Source organism: Sinocyclocheilus grahami, unplaced genomic scaffold (genome assembly GCF_001515645.1).
Source record: "Sinocyclocheilus grahami isolate Dianchi unplaced genomic scaffold, SAMN03320097.WGS_v1.1 scaffold613.1, whole genome shotgun sequence".
NCBI lineage: Eukaryota > Metazoa > Chordata > Actinopteri > Cypriniformes > Cyprinidae > Sinocyclocheilus > Sinocyclocheilus grahami.
Window position 1 is genome coordinate 994,476 of NW_015505792.1, and position 10,397 is coordinate 1,004,872.

A 10,397-nucleotide genomic window follows, 5' to 3' on the forward strand; every position below is an offset into this window, starting at 1 on the left:
ATATATATATATATATATGAATTGAAAATACTTTTATTCATCACGGAAGCATCAAATTGGTCAAATGTGACAATCCTGAAAAATAGAATGTATGCCGGTTTCCACAAAAATATTGAGCTATTTATATATATACAGTATATATATTATATATATAAAGACATTATTAATGCATGTCAGGTGTAATAGATCAGTCTTTCCTCTCAGGAGGGGGTTTGGGTTTGTTGTGTCCGGTGTCATATGTGACCCGCTGTGCGTCTCACCCTGAAGCTCCAGACAATATGAGAGGTTAATCTACTGTCAGACACACACACACACACAGATGTGCTGCATTTGCATCCTAACAGAGACAGAAAGTGAGAATGAGACGACAACTGCTGCTGTCAGCCGTCTCTCTCTCTCTCTCTCTCTGTGTGTGTGTGTGTGTGTGTGACAGCTGCGTTTAAGAAGGCGTCCTATGAGGTCTCTCTTCGTTTGGTCTCTCGTCCTTCACTCTGGTTCAGTGGTGGCGGTAGCTCTCTCTCTCTCTCTCTCTCTCTCTCTCTCTCTCTCTCTCTCTCGCTCTCTCTCTCTCTCTCTCTCTCTCTCTCTCTCTCTCTCTATTTTGTGTGTTGTGCATCATGCTATTCTTCTCGTTTAACAGCGCTGAGTGTGTATCAGAGCGCCAGAGAAACCAATGCAGCGGCACGCTCAGCTCAGAGACACACACGAGAGAGGGATAAATAGATCATGAATGAACGGAGACCATTACAAGATTAAATGATGTGACGGTGAGAGACAGGCAGATATACTATATGGACAGAGACAGAGAGCTATAGACAGGCATTCTGGATATATATATATATATATATGAATTGAAAATACTTTTATTCATCACGGAAGCATCAAAATGGTCAAATGTGACAATCCTGAAAAATAGAATGTATGCCGGTTTCCACAAAAATATTGAGCTATTTATATATATACAGTATATATATTATATATATAAAGACATTATTACTCACACACACACACACACACACACACACACACACACACACTCTTCAGTAGTTTAACTCGTGGTGTGTGTCTTTGATCATACGTATGTCATGTTTTCCATGTCTGTATCAGAAGCTCATCGTCTCTCTAATTAACTCATTAATGGCGTGAGATCTGGCTCCGCCCACTGTCACTGCACCCTCGTTAAGAGCTGCCGCTGATGGCCAATTAACTCCATTGATTATACAGATCAGATCAGAGTTGAACTCTGAAAGCCTTTATAATGAATGTATTTATATTTAAATGTCATTAATGAAAGCGAGAGACTGACCTTCATCGCTCTTCATCTGCCTCTGTCTCTCTGTTTTCTGCACGTTCAGAGATTGTGTAGATGCACACACAGCAAAATGTCACTCAGTCGGTCAGTGGTGATCAATACACTGATTCAATCTGTGTGTGTGTCACTGCATTGATCATGTCAAGTCAAATTGTTTTGTACAGCGCTTTTCACAACACACAGTCTCAATGTAGCTTTACAGAAAGTCATGATGTTAATGTTTATAATATCTTAATATCTTAGCAGATTAGAGCTTGATGATAATATAGTTTACATTCGGAGGCTATATAAACAATCAAGCAGCTGAGGTTTGCTATATGTGTATCACTTTATGTGAGTGAGAAAGTCTCTACTGCACACCAGGGCTGCATTTATTTGATCAAAAATACAGTAAAAATTGTGAAATAATATTATAATTTAAAACAGCTGTTTTCTATGTGCATCTCTGTTAAACTGTAATTTATTTCTGTGATGTGCAGCTGTATTTTCAGCATCATTCCTCCAGTCTTCAGTGTCACATGATCTTCAGAAATCAGTATAATATGCTGATTTGCTGCTCAAGAAACATTTCTGATTATTATCAATGTTGGAAACAGTCGTGCTGCACAATATTTTTGTGGAAATTGCGATTTATAACCATTCAAAAATTTGGCATAAACAAGAAAAAAGAAAGAAATTAATACTTTTATTCATCAAAGATGCATTAAATTGATCAAAAGTGTCAGTAAAGACATTTATAATTTTACAGAAGATTTCTATTTCAAATAAATGCTGTTCTATTCATCTGTGAATCCTGAAAAATAAAATGTATCACAGTTTCTACAAACATAACATATATAATAATCAGAAATGTTTCTCGAGCAGCAGATCAGCATATTATACTGATTTCTGAAGATCATGTGACACTGAAGACTGGAGGAATGATGCTGAAAATACAGCTGCGCATCACAGAAATACATTACAGTTTAACAGAGATTCACATAGACAACAGCTATTTTAAATTGTAATAATATTTCACAATTTTTACTGTATTTTTGATCAAATAAATGCATGGAGTAATGATGCTTTGCTGAGTGGCTGTAAAACACAAACACACACACACTGAGAATCAGCCGTAAATCAGAATAATTTGCATATTAGATGAGGGCCGGATGAGCAGGTGTAGCAGGTCGTTTTTCATCTTTGTTTTTTCTTTGTTTTTCTGTCCATCTGTGAGGACTTTAAATCACCCAGAAACAGCAGCCGCAATTACACACACATACACAGCCGCAATCACACACACACACACACACACACACACACACACACACACACACACACTCACTCACTCGCACTCACTCACTCACTCACTTTCTGTCAAACACACACACACACATGAGAAAATGAAACGCTGAAGGAGGAGCAGATGATGTGGAAAATGTTCTTCATCATCACCTTTTGCTCGGCCCTTCATATCCTCTGCGGTTTCGTCTGTATCTCTCGCGGGATGTAATAACTTGTTATTCTTTCTCATTCTGCCTTTCTCTGGCTGTAGATAAATGCAGTATCGGCACGCTCTGTCACTCTCTGTGCATTCAGCCCTGTTGCATTCATATCTGCATATCTATTCCTTCATCGCCTCTCAGCTTTAATATAATTACTGTAACGCTGCCTTTGATGGCTTATTGCTCTGTCAACGGTATGCATTGCTTAATTACACTTTTAATTGTGTAATTGTTGCATAAAGCCTGTCCTGTAGATGCTTTTGAGTCTGTATTGCATCTGCACAGCAAAAACAAAACAGCTTTCTTATTCAGGAGTTTTGTCTTGTTTTCTAAAATATCTAAACGTTCTTGAAACAAAATTGTGACTTGTCAAATAATGCCAAAAATGTAAATAAATATAAAATAATTAAATTAAATAAATACAATGTAAAATACAATTTTATATATATATACACTGAATACAATTATAAACGCAACACTTTTGTTTTTGCCCCCATTTGTCATGAGCATCTTACCCGATTAATGAATAGATTTTCTTTGTGTTTTTTATATAAACCTATATTTAAAAAAAATATGCATTTTAAACATTTACACTGCAAATTGAAATGTTCTTCGTTAGTATTTTTGTCTTGTTTTCCAGTACAAATATCTAAACATTTTTAAATCAATATACCTTTTCTTGAAATGCAAAATGACTTAAGTCTTATTTTCTATAAATTTTTTTTATTTTTTTTTATTTTTTTTTTTTAGAAAATAATACTTCTTAAGTCCTTTTGCATCTGAATTAAATTTATCTTGATTTAAGAATGTTTAGATATTTGTACTATAATTTTTTTTTGCAGTGTACATTGATTTAGCTTATGCTTTCATCAGAATAAGTGACTGATCCTGATCCAAAGATGCTCAAAGCACACAAGTTATCTGGTTTTTGAGGGTGTTTTGACTGGAAAACAAGACAAAAATCCTGATAAGAGGAGCATCTGTTGCGTTGCAGGGCTGACGCTCAGCTTGTGGAGGCATGTGGATGATTTAATCAAAGGAGTGCACTCGCAGTGTGGGTTATTGATGTTGGGTGTGTTTGGTCAAGCTCTTGTTGTCTGATTATTCAGCAGATGGTTTCTGATCCGCAGTGGCATTTTCTGGCATTAATGTGGCTGATTTCTGTATCTGTTCATGAATCAGGCCTTCTGGGATTTAAACCCACAACCTTCTGACGTCTGGATTCATGTGTGTGTGTGTGTGTGTGTATGTGTAATATCTCTCTGAAACTCTTGACACTTTAAGTGTCTCTGGTGCGTCTTCACAACTCCGGATCTTGAGCACGCACACACACACACGCACTCTGCCATCTGCTGCGCTCTCTGTGTGCCAGGGAAACAGAGCTGCGACACAAACACACACTCACTCACACACACACACACACACACACACACACACACACACACACACACACACACACACACACACACACACACACTCGTGTTGAAGTACCGTCTCTCATGGATAAGAGCAGAGAGATTCATTTTCTTCATCATTGAGATGTGAAGATGAAATGTCAGATGAGTTGATGTGTGTTAAACGTTGCAGATGTCAGTAGAGTTGAAACACTAAAATGGACAGAATGAATTGTCCCAGTTTTGTTTCTTGATAAAATGTATTTTAAATATATGCTAAATATACAGTGGGAAAAAAAAGTATTTAGTCAGCCACCAATTGTGCAAGTTCTCCCACTTAAAAAGATGAGTGGAGTTTGGAGTGTGACTGTTTGAGGTTGTGGACAGGTGTCTTTTATACTGATAACGAGTTCAAACAGATGCCATTAATACAGGTAACGAGTGGAGGACAGAGGAGCCTCTTAAAGAAGAAGTTACAGGTCTGTGAGAGCCAGAAATCTTGCTTGTTTGTAGGTGACCAAATACTTATTTTACCGAGGAATTTACCAATTAATTCTTTAAAAATCCTACAATGTGATTTTCTGGATTTTTTTTTCTCATTTTGTCTCTCATAGTTGAGGTATACCTATGATGAAAATTACAGGCCTCTCTCATCTTTTTAAGTGGGAGAACTTGCACAATTGGTGGCTGACTAAATACTTTTTTGCCCCACTGTATGTTGCAGACAGTGGGACTCAATTAAATATATATATTTAGTTTGAACCTTCATATCAGGGTTATTTTAGTCAACTAAAAGAAAAAAAATTTCCTTACTTGGGAAAAACAACGACAACAACAAAAATATATATATATATATTTTCAGCTAGTTAGCAAGGCAGGATTTTCTCATTTTCATTTAGTTTAACTTGACATACTAAAATAACTACAACTAAAACAAAAAAATGCATAAAACAACAAAGAGTAGTAAAAATGACAAAAATACACACCTGATGTTTATTTTTTATGTATTGTAAGATGCTTTTTTTCTTCTTTTTTGGAATTATTATAAAGTATGTTCCTTGCTGATTTTGATTAAAATGTGTTATAAGTTCACACGTGTTATGGGTTAGGTTTTCTTAAAGAAAATTAAGGTGTTCTTAAAATGGAATATATATTCATATTTTTTAGAAATATATATATATTAGGGGTGGAATGGTACACAGATGTCACGGTTCGGTATGTACCTCGTTTTGGGGGTCACGGTTCGACACCATTTAGGTACAACAGGAAAAAAAAACAAATCTACTATGCTCGGTTTCTTTTCCTTTATTTTGAACAGACAGTAGTACAAATTAAAAAATGTTCCACCTAGATGTGAAAATACAAAATATTATTGCATTGTTATATATGTAAAATCTGCAGTAAATATATACATACAAGGAATAAATTCTTGAAATATATTTGATTTAGTTTACAGATAAACAAGGGAAAAAAACAGTGCGACACGTAACTTAGTCTATGCACGCTGAGTTTCAGTTCATTAAACATGATCTTTTGAAGCAGAAAGACTGAAATAGTATTTTCTTGTTAAATGTACTCCAAAAATCTCTAAATATTAAAAAATATTAAATATTTGTACAGTTTGCTAGAGAAGGCCAAAATGAAAGATGCAATCAGAGAAAGATTGTGTGTGTGTGTGTTTGTTTGTTGTCTGACTGGTTTTCTTTTGATTCATTGGTTTAATTTCGTGTGTTTCGGCAGTGCCTTGTTTGTGTTGTTCATTATGAACACAGTTTCACAAACTCTCTTGCGTTTGCGGTCAATATCATGACTAGTTACTATCTCTAGATAACGACTATGGTTCACCACAACCGTGTGTGTGAGCGTGTGTGTGAGCGTGTGTGTGAGTGAGTGTGTGTGTGTGTGTGTGTGTGTGTGTGTGTGTGTGAGTGAGTGAGTGTGTGTGTGTCTGTGTGTCTGTGTGTCTGTGTGTGAGTGAGTGTGTGTGTGTGTGTGTGTGATGTAAACTAAACATCTGCTCTGACTGACAGCAATTGATGAATTCTATAATAACTATAACCATCATCGTTTCTTATTTCTTTAGCCCAGCCGTTTATTTATTTGCATTAAATTCTAAATCAACAGCAAATAATTTTGTGCTCAATTTAGCAGACGAGAAAAGCAGCGTTTCTTCATGGCTTTACAAACTCAACACTGTTTAAATCAGACAAATAAAGCACAGAGCAAATTCAACAGGCGCAACTCATTCTTCATTTTAGATTAATGATGTCTGTTAAATTTTAACGTTAATTAGTTCAACTGCTCTTTGTTCCTAAAATAATTAGATTTTTTTATGTGCACCAGCATCAGCGGAAAACACTGATTAGTAGCGCATAAATGATAAATGCCAGCTATAAATCTGATGTTTTTCTCAAATGCTTGAAGCTTTTATATGTAATGCATTGTGATTCTTAATGAATTATAGTCAGTCATTTGTTCTCGTGAATAATTGAACCTGCAGTTATAGTAAGTTAAAATATATATTCATATGTAATTGTTTTGATACCAAATATCTCCCATATGGTGAACCAAAAATATTTTCAGATGTATTTGCTACATATATTTTATGCATTGTAAAAGTTATGTTTTGATTTAAATAATAAAAAAGAGACTTATATAGACTTATATACATAGATATATATTAATTAATCTATGATTTATGGTGCATTTTGACATTTTATAAGGGATTTTGAATAAATTTGTAATGCATTAAATACTTTTACTATATATATATTCTTCTATATATAAAATATATTTAATTCTTCTCTAGACTTTTCACTATTAGACTAATTCATATTTCTCAAATGTATTCCTGATTTTTAATCTCCAATTCTCTGTTTATTTCTTCGTCTCCTTGAACTAAAAAAACCTTCTTAGTATTAATGTTGTGTGAATGTGAGTCATTGATTTTCTTGTCTATTTCGCTTTTTATAAATGAAGAAAGAAACTCAAGGAAAAAGTAGCTTTTGAAATCTGGTTATTCATTAATAGAGCGAGTGATTCGACAGAACGCTCTTAATCAACCCTCCATTCAGCGCAGAGAGAAAAGCACGAATCGAGGTGAAGAGCTTTCAAAATGATTCAAATTGATTTCAAGGCAATGACTTATATATAAGATACATTTTCAAAAGGCGTACATCTGAAGTCATAAACGTTTTTTTCTGAATCTGAAAAACCAGCAGTGACCCTGAAGTTCCTGCGAAGTCTCTTTCTAAGTTTTGGCCGGAGATGCAGTGGATGGTTTAACTCTCAGGTGAAGACGTCAGACGAGGGTGTTTCCATACTATCTGGCACGCATGCTAATACGAACAAAAGCCACACGGGACATGACTCCGAAAACAAGCGAGAATATAAACACAGAACAATAATGCAGCGGCAGCAGCAGGAAGTCTGGAGTAGATGAACAAGCAGCTCAGATCCTTCCTGCGCTTCTGACTGAACCCAAACCTTGCAGCAGATCTGGGTCTCAGCAGCCGTGTGTTCATTGAGAAATACCTGGAACGTCGCTGGTGTTATTTATGTAGATTTCTCCTGCGTTTGCAAATGTGTTCTTGGCAGAGGCTTGGCAGCGACTTAGAGCGGTATTAAAGACGAGTCGCGCGTCAGAGTCACAGCAAACGCTACTGATCAATATATATATATATATATATAATTATAGTGTAGGTTCTAGAGACTGTTAGTTATGGAAATGGGAAATCATGGGGTTACAATTTCAATTAATAATTCAGGATAGATAGATAGATAGATAGATAGATAGATAGATAGACAGATAGATAGATAGATAGATAGATAGATAGATAGATAGATAGATAGATAGATAGATAGATAGATAGATAGATAGATAGATAGATAGATAGATAGATAGATAGATAGATAGATAGATAGATAGATAGATAGATAGATAGATAGATAGATAGATAGATAGATAGATAGATAGATAGATAGATAGATAGATAGATAGATAGATAGATAGATAGATAGATAGATAGATAGATAGATAGATAGATAGATAGATAGATAGATAGATAGATAGATAGATAGATAGATAGATAGATAGATAGATAGATAGATAGATAGATAGATAGATAGATAGATAGATAGATAGATAGATAGATAGATAGATAGATAGATAGATAGATAGATAGATAGATAGATAGATAGATAGATAGATAGATAGATAGATAGATAGATAGATAGATAGATAGATAGATAGATAGATAGATAGATAGATAGATAGATAGATAGATAGATAGATAGATAGATAGATAGATAGATAGATAGATAGATAGATAGATAGATAGATAGATAGATAGATAGATAGATAGATAGATAGATAGATAGATAGATAGATAGATAGATAGATAGATAGATAGATAGATAGATAGATAGATAGATAGATAGATAGATAGATAGATAGATAGATAGATAGATAGATAGATAGATAGATAGATAGATAGACAGACAGACAGACAGACAGACAGAGAGATAGATAGATAGACAGACAGACAGACTAGATGGACAGACAATAAATGGAAGGATAGACAGATGTACAGATGATAGATAGGTAGATAGATAGATGGATGGGTGAATGATAAATAGATGAATAGATAGATAGACAGGTGGATAGACAGACAATAAACAGAAGGATAGACAGGTGGATAATTGCAGACAGATGGGCAAATAGATAGAAGGATAGATGGATAGACAGAGACAGATGGACAGATGGGTAAATAGACGATAAATGGATGGATAGACAGACAATGGACAGATAGATGATAATTAGAAGGATAGGTAGACAGAGACAAACAGACAGATGAATGGATAGACAATAAATAGGAGGATAGACAGATGAATAGGCAGATAGGCGGACAAATGGATAGATGAAAAGATAGATAGACAGACATATAGACAGGTGGACAGACACACAATAAACAGAAGGATAGACAGACAGATGGACAAACAGATGGAAGGATAGACAATAAATAGATGGATAGACAGACAAACAGACTATAGATAGATAGATAGATCTTGTGTTGTAGTGATCTTTTGCTCTCGTCTGTTCTGCTCTACTTATATTTGATTGATTACTCATGTCTGGTTTCCTGCTAATGAAGATGACTGACTCAGAAACGCACGGCCTCATGGGATTTGTAGTCCATGTGACCCTTCAGTGGCCCTCATCCTCTCAGCCAATTACTAGACTTTCATACCCGAGTTCTCCAGTCACGATGTGCTGATGAATCTGACGCACTGGACTCATCTGAGGATTCAACCGGCTCGTCACGCTCAGGATTTGTAATTGATCGTCTCGGCGGACCGGATTTAACGTCATCAGAAAGTGGAAAATATGAAATCACAATCACAGACTGGAAAGCAAAGCAACTGTAAATCCTTCAAATCATTTACAATCATGCATTTGGCAGATGCTTTTATCCAAAGTGACTTTAGCTAAGTAAAACTGAAACCACACAAAACATTTTCATACTTTAAATAATAAACAGTAACTGAAATAAACTAGATTATGAAAAAGGGTAACCTTATTTCAGCAATTTTGCTATTGTGCTGATATTAAGACTAACTCAACAGATGCCACTACTGCAACTATAGCAACAGACAAACTTTCAGGTTATAAGCAGTGTTGGGGAGTTACATGTAACGGAATTACGTAATTTAATTACAAAATAAATGTAATCTGTTACAGTTACTGAGAAAAAAAGTGTAATTAAATTACAGTAACTTGTGAAAATGTTAACGATTACAAAGGGGTTTAAAATGTCTTCAAAAGTCTTGGAATGCAACAGGACTTGTTTGTAATGCTTTTATACTGCTTTTTTATGGTCAGTTTTTGCAATAAATACCTGTGACTGCACTTATATTTGCCTGTTAAGTGTTTTATATTATTCACAAGTGGGTAGGTTTAGTGTAGGGGCGGGGTTAGGTGCTCCGATGAAAGTATAAATTTATATATAATTATTTCTATTTTTACAAATGCATGCAAACCATTAAATTAAGAGAAACAACTGACATCAACGGAGGACCCTGCACGTCGAAAAATTACGCTAAATATGTGACGAGTTGGGAGTGAGAACGTGTTGCCGAATATCTGAAAAAACATCACCAGATTTGTGTGTCTATATATACCTGTATATATATATATATGTGAATATA

The 10,397-nt window shown here is 35.0% G+C and overlaps 1 long non-coding RNA gene across 1 annotated transcript in view; it reads left to right on the top strand.

Moving 5' to 3' along the window:
• LOC107557666 (uncharacterized) overlaps nt 1-706 on the top strand; it is an 8,401-nt gene extending 7,695 nt beyond the window's left edge. The window contains exon 3 of the long non-coding RNA XR_001605420.1: nt 641-706. This is a non-coding gene — a long non-coding RNA (uncharacterized lncRNA). The remainder of the gene's footprint in view (nt 1-640) is intronic.
• Nucleotides 707-10,397: the final 9,691 nt, after the last annotated feature.